General features: G+C 37.7%; 1 long non-coding RNA gene across 1 annotated transcript in view; it reads left to right on the forward strand.

The window, feature by feature from the left end:
- The window catches only part of LOC148223416 (uncharacterized), a 155,394-nt gene that overhangs the window by 74,246 nt on the left and 60,113 nt on the right, over positions 1-21,035 (forward strand). The gene's annotated exons all lie outside the window — the stretch shown is intronic.

Raw genomic sequence — 21,035 nt, forward strand, 5'->3', positions numbered from 1 at the left:
GTGACTAAAGGGCAAAGTATATTTCTATGCATAGGAGTGAGGCAAACTAAATTGGTTAGAAAGAGGTGTGAGGAAGATTGGGGGCATTTTATAGCAGGGACACTTCTCTAACTTTTCATGGATGGGTCCAGCTGCCTCATCAACTTCCCATCCTGTATATCAGCAAAAGTTTCCCTGGAGTGAAAGGAGTCCATCACTCTTGTGAGACTGAAAAGAAGGGTGAACAATAGGCTTTCACTTGGTATTTTCCTAAAAGAGACTTGAATTAAGTTAGCCATTATGATTCTGCTTTGGTTGCCCTCCACAGCTCCTGTTGTGTGAAGCTCTGGTTCAACACTGAATGAAAAAATAATTGTTGACCCAAAGAGCTTCCAGTCATAGTGACTATGTGTCACCCTGCGCCTTCATTTGTTAAGAATGCCTAGATACTTCCAAAGCTTCACTTAAGGCTTCAGTTAGATGAGACCTACTGGAAATAAATAGAAATTGTATTTTACAAAAGTAAGCTGGTTACTCCTTACATTTTCCATAATGAAAAGGAAATTTTGCAAGACAAAATTAACACCAACTAGAGGTAGTTGGCTTTTTTTTGGTAAGAGATTCTTATTCTGTCACTGTTTTTGGGGTTGTCAACTTAGTATAATTAAAATGAGTTTGGTTAGTTACAATTTTCTTCCTTTCAGGAATCCTGGAAAACATTGTTGAAGTATTTTCTCTCATGAAAAAAGAAATGTATGGGTGGTTCTTTGTGGATGAAAAAAAACCCAGAAAGACAATTCTGTAAGTGAATACTTAAATAAAGATATAATATTAACTAATCCAAAATGTGGAAAAAATGAAAACCTCAGCTAACTCAAATGGAAACACAAATTATATTATTATCAGTGATAAAATATGGTTGTATGTTTATATGTGTGTGTATTCTATATAGGTAAATCAACATACTGACATTTTTACTTCAAATCCTTGCATTTTTTGTCTGTGAGATTCATCTCCTGCAAACATATTGAAAGAAAACCCATAGACCATCCCCAAAAAAGCAGGTGGTGCAATGAGAACAATTGAACAAATTTTTCTTTGGCTATTAAATCATAAACTTCAGAGATGATTTGGATTAGAATTTTCACAGCTCATATACATCAAGCATTTCTTTAAAATCAAAGCATTAAGGGTGGCTTTCAAATTTTTGCTGTTATAGAGATGAAACGATCTGCACCAAGGGAGAAGAAATAAAACATCACAGAATGAGAAGAATCATTAGGACAGTAGATAGTCTGAGGAATGGTTACAATTGTTAGAAAAGGCCATTAAGGTTAGGTGGTGGAAGCAGGGATGACTGCAGCCCAGATCTATCTATCCTTCCTTTGTGCTCTTGCAGGGCAAGTGATCCCTTCACTGCTATCCCAATGGATGACAGAGATTTCCTGCCACTACTTCCCCTTGTACTGACTGCCTTTTGCCCAATATGGAACTGCTAGAATCCATGGGATGTCAGGAGCAGGTTTGTGAGGCTGACATGAGAAATGTATGCATACAGATGCATGGAGCATCACATGGATCCCCAGTCTCCAGAGCTATGAGGTGTGTCCTAGAGCACAAACCAGCCTTTGCCAGGCTAAAAAGAGGACAAGCCAAAGTAGTGGTGTCCCAGTGTTTGCCCCAGCACAATGATGGCTCCAGGCTTTGGTAGTTACATATTTAAACTCTCCTGTCCTCTCTTGATATGCGAGAGGAGACAGTGGCTCCCTCCCTCCCTCCCTGCTCGGTGTAGGTCAGCTGCTGTGCTTTGTGCCATTGGGCTCAGGGATAGCTGAGCAGGGAAAACCAAGCATAGTCACTGTTACTGGTGATGTATGAGGGAGAGAGAGATCACTGTCACAGTATATCTGGTATTTTCAATTTAATTAGTAGTCAGAACTTCATTTGTCAACTTAATCATTGCAGGCAGACAGTGCAGAGGTGGGAAGTAGGGGAAAAAATCAAGAAAACAAACAAAAGAAGACCCATTTGTGGCTCTCCACATATTTTATTTGTTTCTTTGCTCAGTTTATTTCGATATTTCATACATGCCAAAGCTTAGATTAAAAAAAATGATAAATGTGTGTAGTATTGTCATTAAGTATTGGTTGCAGAGGAACTGGTTTTGTCAAGTTCTTTCAGTAAAATTGTGCTGTAGCCTGCAAAACTACTCAGCTTCTCCGTGTTTCCAGTTTCTTTCTGTGTTAAGTAGATAAACATTTGTTCTTGTTTCAGCTGAGGGATACAGTAGATTTTGTCATTTGGATGCTGCTAGCTATGGCCAAACTGAAGGAAATTTTTCACAAAATAAGGAGATGGACTCCATCTGGTTCATACAAGTCTATCATGGTTGTAGGTGTTTGGGAGTCTGTCTCTGGATGGTGTTGCCCCTGATGCAGTGGCAGTAAATGATGGTAGTGGTGGTATCAGATTGATACTGGGAAGTCCCAGTAGACCCTATGGAGTATGTGACCTGAATAGATTGCACAAACTCAAATGCTGGGGAAGGAATGATGATTGTCATGAAATGCTGTGACCAAAATTGTCAGAAAGGTGGTGACAGAGCTGGAACTGGAGCTCCTTTCCTGTGCTCTGTTGCCTCAGTGAGAAAACTTTGCTGTAAGATCTAGATCTTGATGTGGCTGTGACTCTTCCAGACAGAGGGTAGTCTGCCTTGTCATCAGCTGCTGAACTCAAAGGACAAGACTTATATGTGTTTATGTGGATTTGCTCTGTGAAAATGCAGTGGTCCACATTTTAATTCAGGTCTCACAAAACGTGTGCTGATGATCTCTGGACTTGACTTTTTTTTTCTCATAAATATATAACTCATAGCTTTTAATTTCTGCTAGGTATTTTTGGAACTGAACATTTGTTTTGTGAATATGTATTGAAAAAGAATATAAAAGGGCATGCAACCATTGTCAGAGCACATTCTCAAAGAGGGTGTGAATGTGTGTGCACGACCTTCGAACCAGATGGGTTGGAAGACCAAACTGCCTGGATTCTGCTATGGTGTGATGATTCATGAGTCACACCAGCTCCCTCTGTGCCTCACCTCTTTCTTCCCTTTGTCCACCTCAAATATGGTTCTCCAGCAACGCTTTCTTTACAGCCTTGTGTGGCCTGCATCATAGTTTCATGCCAAAGTGCTCTTGTAGCATAATTATACATAAAATTTTGCACAAGTATTATACTTAATTTACAACATGGGGTCTTATGCAGGATTCATGTAGCTTTTAGGTAATAGTGTCCTAGTTTCTTAATTCAGCTTTACTGTCACTTGTGAAGCTTCTCTGATGCTTCTTTGTTTTGAATATTTCTGATGTGCCTGAAGTATTTTGGTACATGGCATTTAAATACAATAGAAATAATTAATAAAAATAGAATAGTGATCCTGACAATGGCACTCTCACTCCCTTTCTCCTTCAGTCAGTTTTCTAGTAATTTTTCTAAGAATTTTCTGCTTTTATGTCTAAACTAAACCTGCTATCACAGAAAACTGTTGGTCAGAACTAATGAAAATGAGTTACTTAAATGAAATGTCACTTAAATGAAATGTTGCTTAAATGAAAATGAATTACTTAATAATTTCCCACTATGAATTCTTTGTATCTCGAAGGAACCCTTCATTAGGAGAGCTCACAGCTTTTCAAAGAGCAATGAATTTGTATGTCATTGCAGCAGCCTGTTGAATTAAATTATTATGATGCCCATTTTACCAATGAACAAACTGAGGGACACAGAGAAGTAACTTGCCTGGGGCCATGTAGTAAGTAAGGATTTGAAGATGCCTGACTTTTGATTTCATCCGTTTACAGTATTTCCTTTTTTTTTTTTTTTTTTGAGAAAATTTTCTTTTTTCCTTTGTGTTTGTGCATCTTATTTACGTAACTTTTTTTTTAACAAGTTCTTTCTTGAAAATTAGTGTAAATTGAGCAATTATTAGTACTGTCTAAGGTTCACTTTATATACATATATATATATATATATATATATGTAAAAATCCACATTCTAAATGTTGGAGCTACAATGCAGCTACAATTCAGCCCAAGCTGTTGTTTGGACTAAATTTTCTTGTTAGTTAGATGTTGTGACTCTAGGAAAAGGTGACTGTTTACTTGGCATGTTCCAGCAATCTAATTGGAAAAGTGGAATTACCACTTAGAAGATGTGCAAGAATGATGGGGAGAGAGGATCTTTAACTCATGAAGCTAAAATGAACTGAAGTTATATGTTGGAAAGTGCTGCCGTTGCTGCTGTGGAGAGAAGCTTTATTTGAAATTACAAAATGAAAATTACCGATCAATGCAGCCAGAATGGAATGATTGATACCTCAATTGCACTTCTAGAAAATGTAACATAGCATAAAGATACACTATTTACTTTCTTTTCAATTCCAAGTTTTTGCACATTATAATAACATATATAAGTGCACAAATGGGCATTTCCAGACGGTGCAGTTGGGAGCAGAGATGAAAAGAGCTGCAAGCTTCAAGCAGAGCACAGTTGCAGTAATATTTACTTCTGGGAAAATGGTGAAAAGAGTGGTCTCCTATGGCTGCAGTTGTGTTTTCCTTCACTGTTATGAAACTAAGGCTCAGCAAAGAACCGTACCTGATGTGTTCATGGACTATGTTACCTGTGCAAAGACAAGGTGCAGAATGACTGCTCAGAGTGTAGGACACATTAACAGCTTTTCTATCCCTATAGCACTTCCTGGGAAATACCTAAAAGTTCACAAGTTTACAGCTTAGTTCTTTGACCATTAAGAACCTTAGATCATCTGCCCTTGTATCTCAGTATATTTGTGCAATTGACAGAAATGGAATTCCTACAATGTATATTTTCTAACAATGACCTAAGGAAAAAATATTTTGCTCCTATCTTTTTGATAGATATTTTGATGGATAAAGTACAGAGTTTACATAGTAGACATAAAGTGCTTTGCCTCATTTGCTTAGTGTCTAAACCCAGTATATAAATAAATAACCATTCTAAATCTTGGGCCAGATTTCTATCCTTGTATTATGTTCATGATTTCCAGTTATAGCTAAGCTGCCTAGGGAATGTGTAATACTTATTTGCTTACAAATATCTAGCAAAAAACTGCACAAAACTTAAAGAATCTATGAAAGAGTCAAAAATTTATTTTGGCTTTTGGAGAAGCCTTGTTTGTACAATATCTACACCTTTGGCTATATCTGACCTGCCGTTACTTCAAGGAAAGAAGCTTCCTGAGTGCAAAAATGTTACTTGAGAAACTGCCTGTTCATTTTTTTCAATTGAAGATCTCTCTATATAGACAGGTTAAAATACTTAAATAAATATTGTGATTTACAGGAATGCTTAGCTCATTGTATTTCTGTAATCAAAAGAAAAGGTCAAGTCCTTTGTGTGCTTATGTAAGAGCAATAGCCCAATTCAGTTTTTTGTTACAGACTTCTAACACATTTTCACTGCTGTAGTATGGAGTTTGGCCTTTTAATACCATTATACCCTATTCATTGCCCTTCCCAGAAACTCTAATTTTCTATGACATCATAAGTGGTTGCTATGGATATGATTGCTGTGACACAAACATGATTAGTGATTAGGACATCAGACAAAAATTGCTATGTGAAGATGAGGAGCTGTAGTCTGTTTTCATGCAAATGTCCTCAGTATAAAGTGTAGGACGAGGAATGCAGAAAATAGAATAAATAACTAGAATTGCCTCAATGAAATGTTTTCCCAAGTTTTCCCTGAAGCGTCAGCAGCTCTTTAAACATGCTGGTGATGGCCCATCACAAAGCCAGATGTTGCCATTTATCAAGTAAAGTAAAGAGCTCCTCCTGCTTCCACAAATATAAACTGAATATGAAATCAAATCAGAAACTGCTTCACTAACACTGGAGAAGATATAATGTAACTTTTAAGCTATCGATGGGCTTGAGCATAAAAGAAATGTCCGAAAGGAAAGTGTCGGCATTACTTGATTCGTCTTTCAAAGCCAGAACTGCAATTGAATATACAGACTTAAATCACTTGATGAGTGTCCTAGGGTTAGGATTGCCTTCTTCCATCTCCCTGTCACCCACCCTCTCTTCCTGTTCCATACACGCATCATGTACTTCTTAGGGAAAAAGCCTAGGAAGCAAGCCTTTAGCAAGCTTCCTAAAGCCCAGACTAGTAAATGGGACTCGGGACATAGAGGCAGCAGATGTAAACACTTTCTTGCAAGCATACTTTCTCTTCCATGTCAGTCTTAAATCTGCTGAGAAAAAAAGCCGCCAGCAGCATCAATCCTCATGTTTTCTGAAATGATGTAAAGCATGGAAATTCTGCTCACCCCAACTCTGGATTACATGGTTAAGAAACAGCAGTAGTAAAATTATTCTTTTCTCATGGTGTTTTACCTAGAAATGTATCATTTCTACTCAGGTGACGACCTGGTAATATAGGATGTAGTAACTGTTGTAATGATGGACTGATATAACTTACTGACTTTAAGATTAAATGTAGAGTCATTCAAAGGCTCCAGATCTTAAAAAAGTCGTGCACAGAATGACAGAAGATTAGTGTATGTAGGTGTAACAGTCCTCCAAAATACCTCCAAATTAGTTTGGAGGGAGAGGTGTAGAAAAGCTGATTAAGTTGGAAAAAACAGATATACTTCTGTGAATGTAAGTGCACAGGTCTGAAGGTGAAGCAGAAAACTTGAAAGTACATATTGACGGTAATTTTTTGGCTACCTTAGTTAGGTTAACTCAGACAATTTGGAAGAAGGGCAGTTGGGAACTGTAGTGCACTAGGTGATATTAGCAAGCAAGAGGTCATGAGATTGTTGCGTGAATGGATTTTTTTTATAATGCATTGAATTTTGAGGAGGTAGCTGGGATGGAAAATAAGAAAAATTATAAATGTCAGAAAACCAGTACTGCTTCCAAACTCATGATTTTTAATACTGTATTGGACTATATTTTATGTTTACAGGCTCTTTTTTTTTTTTTTTTTGAAGCAATTTGTAGTTTTCCTTTACATACAAAGCCTGAGAGATCAGGGTCTGAAAAGCTGTACTGTGAGAAATGTTATCTCACTGGAAGTTATTGTTTCTGTGCTTTGTGTGTTTCAGTGTTCACTCTGGTGCATAGTGATGAAGTCTATTATATTCTGGGATGAATAAAGGAGAGTTTTGTTGTGCAGTGTTAACTGTGGTGGCTACAGTGGTACCTTTGCTAATGCTACACAGCTAACAGAACACAGCTAATGCTGTGGCATTAGCTGGCTCCTGTTAGCATTTGGCTTAATACCCTAACATGGACTATAGGGGTCATTTTTGTGAGTATACAGTACAGCTGGTTAGGAGTAGGTTGATGTGCTGGATTAGGTGAGCTGGTGGATACACTGCTGAAGTGGGTGAAATGAGTTCCCTATTTGCCCCAGCTACACAAGGATATAAGCACTGTGAGGTGCAGATAGGAGCCCTTCTGTCCCAGTGCTGCCACTACCAGTATTTTCTCCTCTGGAAACAGGACTGGCCTCCACCCCATCTGCAGCAGCTCCAAGAGGTCCCATGCACAATTTCTGTCTCTCACAGCTTCCCCTCACTCTGTTGTACAGTTTGAGACCAATATGTTTCAGGAGGGTGGTTGTGGAAGTGGGGGAGGGGGTCGCTAAATTATGGTTGCTGTGGGAACCATAACTTTGAAATTCTTGACATCTGTCCAATGACAATCTCAACATTAACGTTGCATTAACATAGTTTTTTTGCATTTAATTAAAAAAGATGATGGCCTGGAATCTGTTAAGGAATTTAAAGCCAACATTTAAACTGTTTGCTGGGAGCAGATATGTCAAAGCCTCTGCTCTGGAAATGCTCACAAAACAGTCTGACAATGTACAATAGCCACAGAGATGAGAAATGAAAGCAAAATTTGTAACACCATTGCTTGTCTCCTTCTGGTGGCTTTGCCCATCATTCTTGTCTGAAGGAGACCGCTCTGAGTAAGTTTAAAATAACTTGGAAATGAAATAATTGTTTCCAGTTCCTCTGTATGCCATTCGCACTGCTGACCGCTGACTCACTTGTGTGTACAGGCTGAGTTTTCTGGGGGCTTGCTTCTCCAGCCTACGCTGCCATCCTGAAGCTTCCTAAGAGATTATAGCAGAAGCTTTTGCATATATCAAGATAGGGGCACAGGACAGTAGCAAAGGACTGCAGCGTTCATTCCAATTTCTGGACTCTTAAAAATGTGTCTGGGTTTCCCACTTAAAACTCCAGTGGACTCGCTAATTGGTTTTGATTTTGAAGGTTATGCAAAGAAAAGTGTTTATGAATGCTGGGTGTCTCACCTTGAAAGGTCTGGGGACACTAAGCTTTAGAACTCTTTTTTGTAACCTCATGTTATTTCAATAAGTTCAGCTATCAGACAAATAGACATATGGACTATGCTAAAGTTAGGTGCTGTAGATAGGAGAAAGATGTTCATATGGCACCCGTGTTATTTAGCCTTCTCTCATAACAGAATACCATACTGTTAAAAATTGTCTATTTTTATGTAATTCTTCCACTTATATTGAGATAAAAAAATTATTAGTTTAAGGTTGGCTCACATCATCAGAGCTTCTAAATGCTGGCAACTTCCCTACAGTCTGTTGCAGGCAAGAACTGCCAGGGAAGTTGCTTGAACACAAGCAAAAATAGGTCTTCCTGCTGAGCCACCAGCCCAGCAATGTAAGAAAGAATTTAATACCATGGCCTTAAGAAAGTTTCCGTGTTCTTCACAGACAGTCGTGCCTTCAGTAAGGTGACGGAGGGAGAATATAAAATCCCAGAGTTACTGCAAGCCTTGAAAAAGTTGTGAAAGAAGACTTGGCAGTTAGTATCTTTATGTAAAAGATTTTTGCATATAAATTGCATACGCATATGACATTTTAGCTCCAACTTTACATGTGTTTTGGAGGTTGGATGCAATCTTGTCCCTGCCTGTCTGTTTGCTTTTGCCATAGCTGCATCAATATTAATCCCGTTAGTTTTTCCCTCTAGCTTTTTTCTTAATTTCCCTCTCTTCCAGTTTTGATTTAAAAACTAGCTGGTTCCTTTTATCCTAGAAGAAAAACCTAGGCATCTCTTTTCTATTTTTAAATGAATTATTGTATATAAAGCATGTATATTTCTTTTTTGTCTTTTGTAGTAGACACTCTAGTATTCATCTGGTGACAAGAAATGGCTAGAGAGTTGATAAAATGAAGAGATATTCCTTTACTGGAGACATTTTCTCTTCTTTAAAGGTGAAGAAACATTCCTTAGCTATTATTACTATTCTATCTCCCTCTGCCCATCTTCCCCCCCTCCTTTCATTATCATCAGAGAATCACAGGCTTTACCAACTGTCTGCACACTGTATTTAAAAAATATCACTATTCTGAGCTCAGATTTGGATGGACTGTTTAAAATGACTCATAAATTAACTCATTTTCTTGTTTGGAAATCGTCAGTGAACAGTCTAGTCTCCCTCTATTTTTGTCTCTTTATTAATAGCCTCCTGGTGACTGTATTTCATTTTTGGGGTTTCTTGTTAACTGTTCTGCAAAACAGAATCTGACTTATCTTTGTAAGCTGTGTTTATAAGATGTCATGACATGGGACAGCTGCCTCTCATTGCCTGCATGACTGAGGTGGTTGTGGGCAGACACTTCTGAACAATCTATAGTTCTTCAGCTCCATGAAACAAAATCAGAACTATGAAATTATCACACTCACCCCGAGTAGAACTTGGAGGTTTCCACAATACTAGGTGATGAAATAAACAATCCCTCCTTCCCTTCAGTTCTAGCAGCAGTGACTCCTTTCAGTTAAGTCACTTTGACTCACCTTGTTCCTACAGTGGCAGAATCGAGGCACTCTAGGAAATGGTAGTACATGAACTACATCTGTAGTGGAAGGGAGTTTTTATGCCAGAGGTCTAAGAAGAAATGATTTGCAGAGCTGCACCTCATTGCAAAAGTACTTTCCCTTTATCTAGTATTTCTTGATTATTTGAAATGATTTGAACTTTTTGTTTGCTTCGATTTTTTTCCACTAAAATGTCCCACAATACAGATTTGTTGTGGCTGTTTTAATGAAAGGAAATTTGGAGAATGTTTGAGAGCAAGGCATTATCCTTAAAATCTCATACTTTCTAGCACACACACAAAAAATTTCTTGGAATGTTTTTAAGTCAAAAATCTGATTTCTCACAATCATTCCCATTAATTTCCTGAAGTGGACATATGATATAATTAATAACATGTACCCCTGGTACATGTTACAAAATAAATGCAATTTACAACTCAGTGGTTCCAGTTCGCACATTTAATTTGATTCCTAAGCATATAAAAGTTGCTTCCAGTTGAACAAGAGAATGTAGTTGAACAGGGGTTGCAACGGTGCATCAAAAGCTATGACATCCCTGTTCAAATCATTTATAAACAGCAGAAGAATTTTAAGAACTGAATTACTACCTGAACTTCAAACGAGACCATGTATTTCTATTAATATAAAGAACAATTGCGAGCTGTTAGCCATTAAGTTATTTGAAATTGAAATTCATCAAAAGGGTGGTGGAGGAGGAATATATCTGCACTCTAATGTGGATAAAGGATCTTCTGTGTCAGGTAAAATTACTTCTGAAATAAGAGAAGTTTAAATAAACTCTAAAGAAGACATGTAACTTTACCTTGGGGGTGCCTTTCTCCCAGCCCCAGATCAAACTCAGCTTTTTTTCCAACCATATCCTAAACCCAACTTTAGATAAAAATTTCTCTTTCTACAGCCTGGGTTAATTCCTGACCAAGAATTTTCTGAAACTCTTCAGCCACTAAAATATAAAATAATTTTTGCACATCATCCTGATGATTTTTTAAATTGAAAAATTTAACTCCATTGGAAGTGCATAGTATATTTTTTTCCATAACATAGGAATTATTCTGTGGAAAGAGGAGATGCCATATATGGGGGCTCTGTTACTCATCACCATGGAACTCCAGCCTGACTTTTTCTGCAGGTCTCATCTCTTTGCTGTGGAATACAGGACTGATGTTTTCCTCTGTAAACAGATATACTCTAATATGTTACACTACTACAGCAGAATTTTCTAACATTACCTTTTTACCTCTTTTTAACAGGTTCAAAATATGATTAGGGGCCAATGCTCTGAACTAGAATTTCTTTTGCAGTTTTGCTTTCAGAGAGTTGTAGCAAGCAACGGATAAATTTGCTTTGTGTGTGAATGCCAGAAGCAGTGCTGGTATTTCAGAGTCACCAATGTCCCTGGGACCCAGGCAGTGATGTTGGGCTGAAAGGACAAATTGCTATGTGCAATTTGGCAACCTATTTAAGGGGTAAAATAAGCAAGTTTTAGCATGATTATACACCAGATCTGTTTTACTAATTGCTATTTGACTAAAAGCTGTTTTTTTTTCCAAAGCCCCTGGAGCTGTTATATGCAGCAAAGGAAAGTAATAATGAAAGAAAGCTTGATATTCTACATATGAGCAGCAGATTGTATAAATCCAGCCTTCCGATTCCCATATTAGCTAAACATGCTACTAATATTGCCACACATTGATGCAGGATAAAAATACAGCAAAATGAGGCAGTTTGAAAAAGTCCCTCCTGCCCTACATGGAGACATAACGAATTTAGCAATAGTGGCATGATTAGGATATTTTGAAACCAAATTAATTCAATTTATTTTGCAGACCATTTCTCTTTACTTTCAAGTCCTGAAAACTCAAAGGTTTATTCACGTTCTAATTCTCTGTAGGATCAGCCTGGGATGGGGGAAAAGATTCTGTTATATAAAGGAGATTCAAGTGAACGGGTCTTCTTTCAGAAGGAGGGGAGAAAAAAGACACAAATAAAGCAACTAAAATTCAGATCAGCTTTTTTCATTCATTTAGATTTCTTCCAGATTGGCAGCTCTGGATGCAGGGTGAGATGAGAGTTCTGTGTCATGAAACTATGGTCACTTAGACCGACGAAGAAAAATCATCAAAATTTATTTCATGTTTGGCACAGGACAAGTATCAAGCTAAAATCTTTTATTTTACAATACGAGATCTGAAGTTGCATGTGAAAGGGAAAAGGAAACAGAGAAAGAAGCTTAAAAAAAATAAAAAGAGGAAGGGGGAGGGGGGAAGGCAGTACTAAAACTGCAGTCTTAGCCCTCTAAACCCTTTTGCTTCTCTGATTGATACTTTTCAATTATACCTTCCCATTTCACTGACATTTGAAATGCTATTTTTTTTCTAGTGATAACTTCAAATGCTTAAGTTCCAACAGCACCAGTAACCCTGTTTAGCTGTAGTAGTAAATTGGTTCCTTGTACAACATAATGGCAGTGACAGCCTTTTGCTAGGGAAATGAGTTCTCCAATGGGACATGCCTATGATAAGACGTCCGGTTTTGAAATTGTATTTCTCTGTATCAGAATTAAATCTGGACTTTATATTTCTTTGCTGCCACTGCTCCGTAGCTGGTCCCTATACAGTACGACCAAAGACTGACAAGTAATGCTTACACAGGAACCCTTTCACTTAAATTGGATTTGTCCTTTTATGTTTCCTCCTATTATTAGCTATTAAAATCTCTAAAACCCTTTTTTTAAACAGTGATAGGGTTTGGCAAACCTGAAACTCACTGACTTGGAGGAGAAAAAAAGAAGTGTTCTACTATTAAGAGCAGTAATTTCTTTCCCTGGGTAAAATTAACTCGCATTTAGTAAAATACAGTATTGATTCCCTGTGTTATACGGTAAGATATACAGAGTATCTTCATTGTGTTGAGAAAGGTCAGGATTTGAATCTATTATATTGGCACAGCTAAAGGCCTTTTAGAAAGGATACCAAAGAAAACACAAATCAGTGCCACTCCTGGGTACCTTTAGAAAACCCAAGCCTTCTTTCTTCTGGCTGTCATATTGCATTTCTTAGAGTCTTTAATGGTTAAAACAAAAGTAATGTGCCTCCTGTGATGCTTGATTTGCATTGGTACCTGACAGTACCATAAGTGTGTGCACTTAGTGTATTATTACTGTGTGCTGTAATGGAACAGCACAATGGAGGTCACTAGGAGATCATCAGTATATATAATTTCATTTTAACCTTAGGTTTACATTATCACTTAAATAACAAAATAATAATCTATGTCTATGGGAAAGTGCAATTCTTCTTCCATTTCTTGCAGTAAAAAATTAACTCAATGTGATCCCTATATTAGTCTCAATACTGATACCAATTCCATCCTATTCTTCTTCAAATAAACACTCCTGGCAAACTTAGGAGTGAAACTGCTTGGAACTACAGAGATGTTCAGAAAGAAAAAAAAATTAGATTTCAGTAATGTCCTCTGACTTATTTCTGATTTCATTTCAGTATGGGATGTATTCATAGTAGAAAATACAGACAAGAATACTTTTTGACCAAGAGGCACATATGTTGAAAAGGCTATTGGGATTGTATATATACAGATTATCTATATATCATTTATGTCTGATTTGGGAAGGCTGCAATTTTTTGCTTTCAATTGCCATCAGGGATTTATAACAGTGGTCAAGATGATACTTTTCCTTGGTATAGTAAAAATTCCATTGCACCTATTAAATGATTACATTTTATTTAATTGTAGTTTATTGAATGATTAAATTTTCTATATAAAAAGGATTTGGACCTTTAATTGATAACCTTTTTATTTTTTAAAAACATTGACCAGAATATAACTTTTACAGCCTCTGTCTCTGTTTCCTAAATGTCATTAATAATCAGAAATGTTGAATACAGAAGGGCAAGTTAAATCCTGTCATTGAAACAGCAAACAGCTTTAGTCAAATGTATTGGCACAGAATTAAAAATGCATCAAGCATGTATTTGTCTTCTCGATGGGAAGCCCTTATTAATAGTTTGAAGAGGAGAAAGCTTAGCCTTATGCAACAAGCGCTGTAGTAGGTTGTTTTTTTTAAAAATATATTTTAATGTGTGAAATTGCAGGATGCCAAGGTTGCCATTAAAGCTCCTTTCTTATTCCAGTAATTTTCCCACTTAGATTCATTCTTTCCTTTCACAAAAAAGCACTTCATAGTGGTCACAGCAGAAATGCAGTGATACTGAGCAGAGTGCAAGGTTAATTACTGCTCTACTGTCAAAATATTGGACATAACTACAAGGACATGAGTCGGCTCACTTCTCTGAGAAATCTCCCTTTCTCTCTTGTGAGCAGGGATTTTCTAAGGAAGTGTATGTGCTTTATTCAGAATTTTAGTAGAAATGATTTATAGACAGGCTATTTTATAAGAACACACTTTTTTGATTCTGACCCAGCACAGAAGAGTAGCACAAACCCATAAAAAGAATTGTATTCTCTATAGACCTATGGACATGACTCCTACCTCAGGGATCCCTTTGAAAATAAATCAGGTGAATTGTCTGTGTTCAAAACTTTGTTTTGGCTTCTGACTCTAGAAATTGAAAAGCAAGTGTTTGTCTTCAATGCTGTTACTCTTCCCTATTCAGCCAAGATGTGGGAGGTTTGACAAACTTGGAAAATGGCTTCTTTGTATTTAGGAATAAACCATATCTAATTAAATTTTAGAATGAATTTAAGGGAAATCATCAAATCTGTGTGTGGCCTGGCAGATGCCTCTGTCTCTGTTTACTAGCTGAGGGCTGGTAGGTTGGAGTTCCCTGAAGTCCATGTTGGAAACCTACAAAACAGAACAAACGTGATTTTGCTATCTCATTCACAAATCTGATCAAACTGCTGTAATTAAGAGTGTGTGTGAATCTTTCCTAGGCATACAATTTCTAGCAGGTGCTCAAGAATGCTTCTTCTATATGTGTTGACAGAGTAGCCAAAGGCAAAATCTGACCAACATTGTTCTGGACCTCAGCCTCCTCTTGTGATCCAGCCCACTGATGCCCCTCAGCAGGGTTAAATAACTCTCTTGCCAGGAGGTCAAGATCAGTCCACTCCTATATTTCACCAAGATCATCTTGTGTTGTCATTTCTCCTTTTTGACAGCCAGCTGCTGTCACTTGATCATACTATTGAGATCCCTTTGCTGATACTTCCTGGCGAGTGTATTCTTTTCTCTAGCTGTTGGTTCCAGCCCAGGCCACTTCCACCACTTGACATAATGGGTGTGGAAGTTTTCCCATGACAAGCCCAGACCTGGAAAGCAGATTCTTGTATTAACATCCTTCATCAAACCTCTTAGCTTCAGGCATGGCATATCTCATCAGGCAATAAAAAAATTCTGTATGGGCCATGAGGCCTTCAAAGGCTGCTTTGTGTGTTTGTTGAAAAGAAGGAAAGATGTGACCCACTAAGGTGTGTCCAGAGTTTATTTGAACTCTTTATGCAGTTGGAATGGGAAATGGGCTGAATAAATAGAGATGAAGCTGAAGAGAAAATTGAAAGAACAAGTGTGGGAAATGTCTTGTGCTTTGCTTTCACACAGCACACATGTTGCTATTACTCTTTCAAAATTATTTTTAAAAATGTTCTTATGACATTATAGTGTGAGTGAGAACAAAGCACTCTAAATTAACAGTGCAAGTAAAAATAATTAACAAGCTGACCACACGCCTGCTAATAATCTCAATCAAATTTGCAAATTGCCATTAAAACAAAGACAAAACGAAAACATAAAATCCCCCTAAACACCTAAATCCACTATAACTCATGATCTTATACACACACCTAGTGCATCTTTCAGCCTGCTTGAGACCTGAGGCTTTTCAGACAAGTGGTGCTGTGAGCAATCTCTTCTCTAGTGGTTCTCATTTGGCAGACAACTGACTTTTAAGTCTGTGGACTTCTACTTTGTGCCCTTTAGCAGCACAATTTAGTAGTTAGAAAAGTGAGAAGAAAGGTGAGTTTTTGAATAGTCTTTAAAGGCCTTGGTGAGTTAAAATCAACACCTTAAGTTACACCCAAAATGAGCATAGCATCCCCCTTATCCTGGTAACCATATTTATTACACCTTTTTTTTTGGACCAGAAGAACTTATGTGCTCTGGCATTCTGCACTAAACGATATTCCTCTTTGGGATGTACCTTTTAAAATTCTTCAAGGTTTTCCTGATGCTTTATCCCCTTCCTCTTACTAATGGACAACGAAGGTATGGAGACTAAGAAATGTGCCATTGTCCAGGGCCTGATTTTGTATTCAAACCTGCCTTACCTGTCTTAATCAGCAGCTTGGATTTTAAATAGCTGGCTTTCTGAGTCTCTTCTAGTTGTGTACACATGGCATTTTCCTTTAGCTGAGGCTTATTGTCAAGAGGCTTTTTCTCCCCTGTAAAAAAATCAATACAATTTGAATTTTTCTACCCAGACTGAATCCTTGGTAAATTGTTGTGGATGGTTATTGATTTCTTATATATGTGAGATTTTTTTATTTTTTTTAACTAGCATTAAGGTAAACAGAAGTCTTATTGTGTTCATTTTACAGGATAACACTTATCTAGACAAAAGAACACATAAGCACAGGGCTTACCAATAGGTAAGATGCAGCAAGTCACTTCCAATAACACAAAATAAGAGCAAAACTTTTCCGTTGCTGAGCAGAATGGGAAGATTGCTTTCTTGTCACAAATTTTGATTGAATTGAGTTTGTGCTTTTGGAACAGGTTTACTGATAGAGCAAGAAACATCATTTAACTATTTCTTACACTTTCATGCTCACAGAAAACACAGTAAAGGTCTTAAATGAGGATTGCGACTCTCTCCTTACCCCACTGAATCTGGTGAGGGAAAGGATGAGAAACATATCTGTCTTAAAAGACATCAGGTTAATTCTTCCTCTTTAGTTCTAAACTGCCTCCAAAATATAAAGGAGACTCTCCTACTTCACTCTGAAGGCAACTGGAACAGCCATTTCTAGAAGCACAAGAAAATAGAAAGTTGAAGAATACTGCGGAGTTTGTGAAGTCTCCACCCAAACAAAAACACAAAAGTATTTCCAGTGATCCCTGCAGCTTCCAAACTTTGGGCTAAAAATCGTTCAAGCAGGTATTGCAATTACATACATAATAATTAATAATAATAACAACAATGACTTTGACAAAATAGAATGAAGGGAAAGATAATAAACTCCATCAGAAAAATGAATGGATAATGTGGGCTTCCCGGGACAGAGGACATTTCTAGGGAACATGTGACCCCAGAAGTGACTTGAACATTGTGAACACTGATGTTCAGTGACAAGCATTCTGAACTCCAATATTTCTCTTTCAAAAATGTTGATATTTAGCTTTTATAAGGTATGACTGTTTTAGGGTCATGTCATACACCAGAACTACTGTGGGGAAAAGTGGAGTTAATTATTGCTGAATGAGATGCCAAATCATAATAGGAATCCACAGGACAATGTATTGAAATGTTTGTTGTTTCTTCTTTTTTTCTTTCTCTCTTTTTTTTTTTTTTTTTTTTTTCCCCACATTCATTCTTTTCTGCTTCCCTGTGGAGTGTTCAGTTCCTAGGGTGGCCTGAGGAGAGATCAGTGATGCTGTGCTTTGTAGTCTATTACAGCACAGCTGTTCATCAATTAGAATGGAGAAAATAATCCTGCTGTTTTAGAATAGCATGATGTGCCTTCTATGTTATCAGGCAAAATGCAAACTGGATACATGAAACCCATGCAGTGAGGCTGCCAGTGTGAGGGGGAACCTCTGACTCAAAAAAGTTCTCCTTTATTATTCTCATTTTCTCTGCTAGTTTAAACCTATAATTGCAAACCTGAGCACCCACTCTACCTTATGAAATGAAGGAGCACCCACAGCTGCCCTGCAGGAGCCAGTAGAGCAATTAGTGAATCATAGGTCAAGAATAAAGCTAAGAAATGTGAATCTGCTATGCTTATACGGTGTCTGTTTGTACACTGCTTTCTTTCTTTCTTTTTTTTTCTTCCTTTTCCATCAGGCTTTCTTTTCTTGTAATAGCAGAGGAATGTGTGCTGAAAAGCAGATAGTTAGTGCCACTTTGCCGCCATATGCTTTTATATTTGGAAATTTGCATAAACAGCAAAACATTAAAACAGGATTTATACCCCCCCTCAAAAATAGAAAATATATGCAGAAGTTTCAAAAGGAAACCATGGGAGTTAAGTTTAAAAGCTCCAGTCCTAAATCCCATTAATTGGAAACAGTGTATTTTATTTGTATTCATAACATGTATCTATTATGCAGACTGTCTAGTGTACAGCATACAGTTTTTATGGGGGCTAAGGAGCCCTGCTCATGGGCAATGTTCTGGATTTCTGTTGTAATTCCTAATGTGTGGAGCAGACACCCAGAACAGCAACTGCATTAAAAACCCGAGGGCTGGAGAGAGAGATGGACCATGGTTGAAGCAGAATCAATCCTCTCTGCTGTACCACAAACACATTGGCACATGCCAGTCCCAGCTGAATTCACACTCAGTCCTTCGTGGAAGGAAAAAAATATATTCTGAGATCCACTACATCAATCCTCAAGGTCTAAAAAATCTGATGCAGGTTAAAATTTTCTTCTAAAGTTTGTGTTTTTCCACAATTTTCTGATCAATGCTCTTGTAGAGAAGACACAGAGGTATTAGAAAGAGGCTGCATCACACAGCTTGTGGGCTGGTGCAGCAGGACTGGCTTGAGGTGTGGATGAGTGTTGGAACCCTTGAAACTGAGGGTTTTGGATTTTCTGTGATGAGAGGCACTGACCCTCAAGAAAACACTGCTTTTGACATGAAGCCTTGGAGAAGGCTTCCAAAATTGAATGATAAAACTAGCTTCACTGGTGTGTAGTTTGCATAGAAATGTGTAAAACTTTTCCACATGGTGGAAAATTTGGAATTTAAGGTTTTAGAATATAGCAATATATAGAAGGCAAGTTGGAGGTTATGGGGCAGAAGTTTCTTTCTTCTTCACCTTCTCCATTGGTCTTAGTGGCATTTTTTGTAATTGGATAGAAAATTCCACATTGCAGGTCACGGGTGTTTGGTTATTGTGGTAAAAGTAAAAATAATTTAGGTGTCCGTTCTTAATTGGACAATTTGGGCTTAAAAGGCCTTGTAGAGAGAGAGATACATCAGTTTTAGCTTGTTAGTTAGAAATACTTTAGCACTCACTGTAATATAGATAAGAATTAATAAACATCTCAGTCCGAACACGGAATACCGTCTCTCGAGCTTTTAATCCCGACTCTGGCAGAAGAAAAAGGAAAACGAAACACGATAGGTGAGCAGCTTTGGAAAGCCACTGAGACCAGCTGTGCCTGGCAAGGGCGTGCTCTGGGGTTCTGAGTGGCAGCAAAGGTTGAGGTGCTACTGTGATTGCTGCTGCCTTTTTCATTGCCTCCTTCCCCTCTGTGCTGCAGGAGGCATCACCAGGCCAGGCTCTCCTCTCCAGCCTGCACCCTTGCCTTCCTGTCTACATATTGACAGAAATAAATAAGAACAGCCTGGACAAATTAATTAGGGAGGGGACCACCTCTGCTTGTCACAAGTGGTTAAAAGCTGCAGGATATGCCCTATTCCCTGCATTTTGACGTGAATTTAAGACACCTATCTCCAGCTCCTGCTTTCAGATGTGGTAAGTAGAAGTGGCCTTCTGCTTCTGAAGAGTGCAGAGAGGTGATTTCGGCCAAGGAAAAATCTCACTCTATCTGAATTTTACCTAGAGACAAAATGGAAGATTTTACTGTTCATACTTAAACCCATTTTATTAATTGGTCTGAGCTAGTGTTCTGCCTTAAGAATAAACTAAGGAATACTTGGATATGGGCTTGTGGTGATCTCTCTTTTAATGGGAAGGTCTCAGAAGAACACCTATGTCAGAGAATATTCACTTGCTCAAGTACAGAAGCAGGGAAGTCCTTCAGGTTAGTGTCCCCTCTCTGGGTACTGTAAATTGGCTTGTAAACTTTTATCATCTTGAGCTATTTCAAGTATCTGAATTTTTCCTTTTCTTTCCCATCAGATTCAAATTTGAACTTACCATCTTGTTGCTCTTCTCACTTACATAATTAGACCTGTGAATACATTTCTTGTTTTTCTTGTTTCTTTCTTCCCAATTTTCCTGCTGTTGCATCTTTCACAAACATTTGTTTTCATTTCTCCCTCTAGTAAGAGAACACATTCTTTAAAAGTAAGGATACTGGAACAGAGACTGTGCTTCATTCATTTACTTTGGCAATTAAAATGTAGTAAGCTATTTATTATTTATAATGTCTCATGTACTATTGACCATTGCTGTATATATGCTAAATGTAAGGAAATTGTAATATGAGACATTAAGTGATACAAGATCTTATTACAGCTTCTGCTCAGTCTTGAGCCAGAAGTGGCTGAAAGGCAGCCATTTTGGGTGCAAATTAGAGAGCATATAGATTAATAATGATCATTGGTAATAATAATAATTTTGAATGGTTAATCCATATAGTTGTATTAGTCTTTCTCTTTTTAAAAATAATCTTTTATTTGCCCTTTTGTATTGAGGCCTGTGAACAGAATCCCAAATTTTCGGATGCAGTTGATATCAGGACATGTCTACAAATTTTGTTTAGGGGTAACAATTGGCTTGTAAACTGTAAACAGCTACTTGAAAACATGTGCATTTCATATAAGCCAGCTTTTGTTTAATCTATAAAAATTCTCCATACGGCAGCTATAGCTTTGGTTTCAGCCATCCAAATCCCTTGTGTCCTCACACAGGACCAATGGTGCCCAGCTGGGCACCATATGCAGATGCAGCTCTTCATTTCCAGCCCATGCTTGATAGTGAGACAATAAAAAGTCAGTGAAGGATTTTGCAATTGCCTCACAGTATAGCTGGAGCCTCATCTGTGTATGTGACAGTTTTACTTATCTTCCCTTTCTGGGATGGCTCTTGTGCCACCAGTAGTAGTGAGTAAACATGGGAATGATGAGGAGGATTAGAAATGATTGCAAACGTGGAAACTCTACTTCTAGGTGATTCACTGTGAAACTGCCCAGGCTTATGAATGTTGACGAAAACACACTTT

The sequence above is a fragment of the Sturnus vulgaris genome, chromosome 6 (genome assembly GCF_052056855.1).
Source record: "Sturnus vulgaris isolate bStuVul1 chromosome 6, bStuVul1.hap1, whole genome shotgun sequence".
In the NCBI taxonomy this organism is placed as follows: Eukaryota; Metazoa; Chordata; class Aves; order Passeriformes; family Sturnidae; genus Sturnus; species Sturnus vulgaris.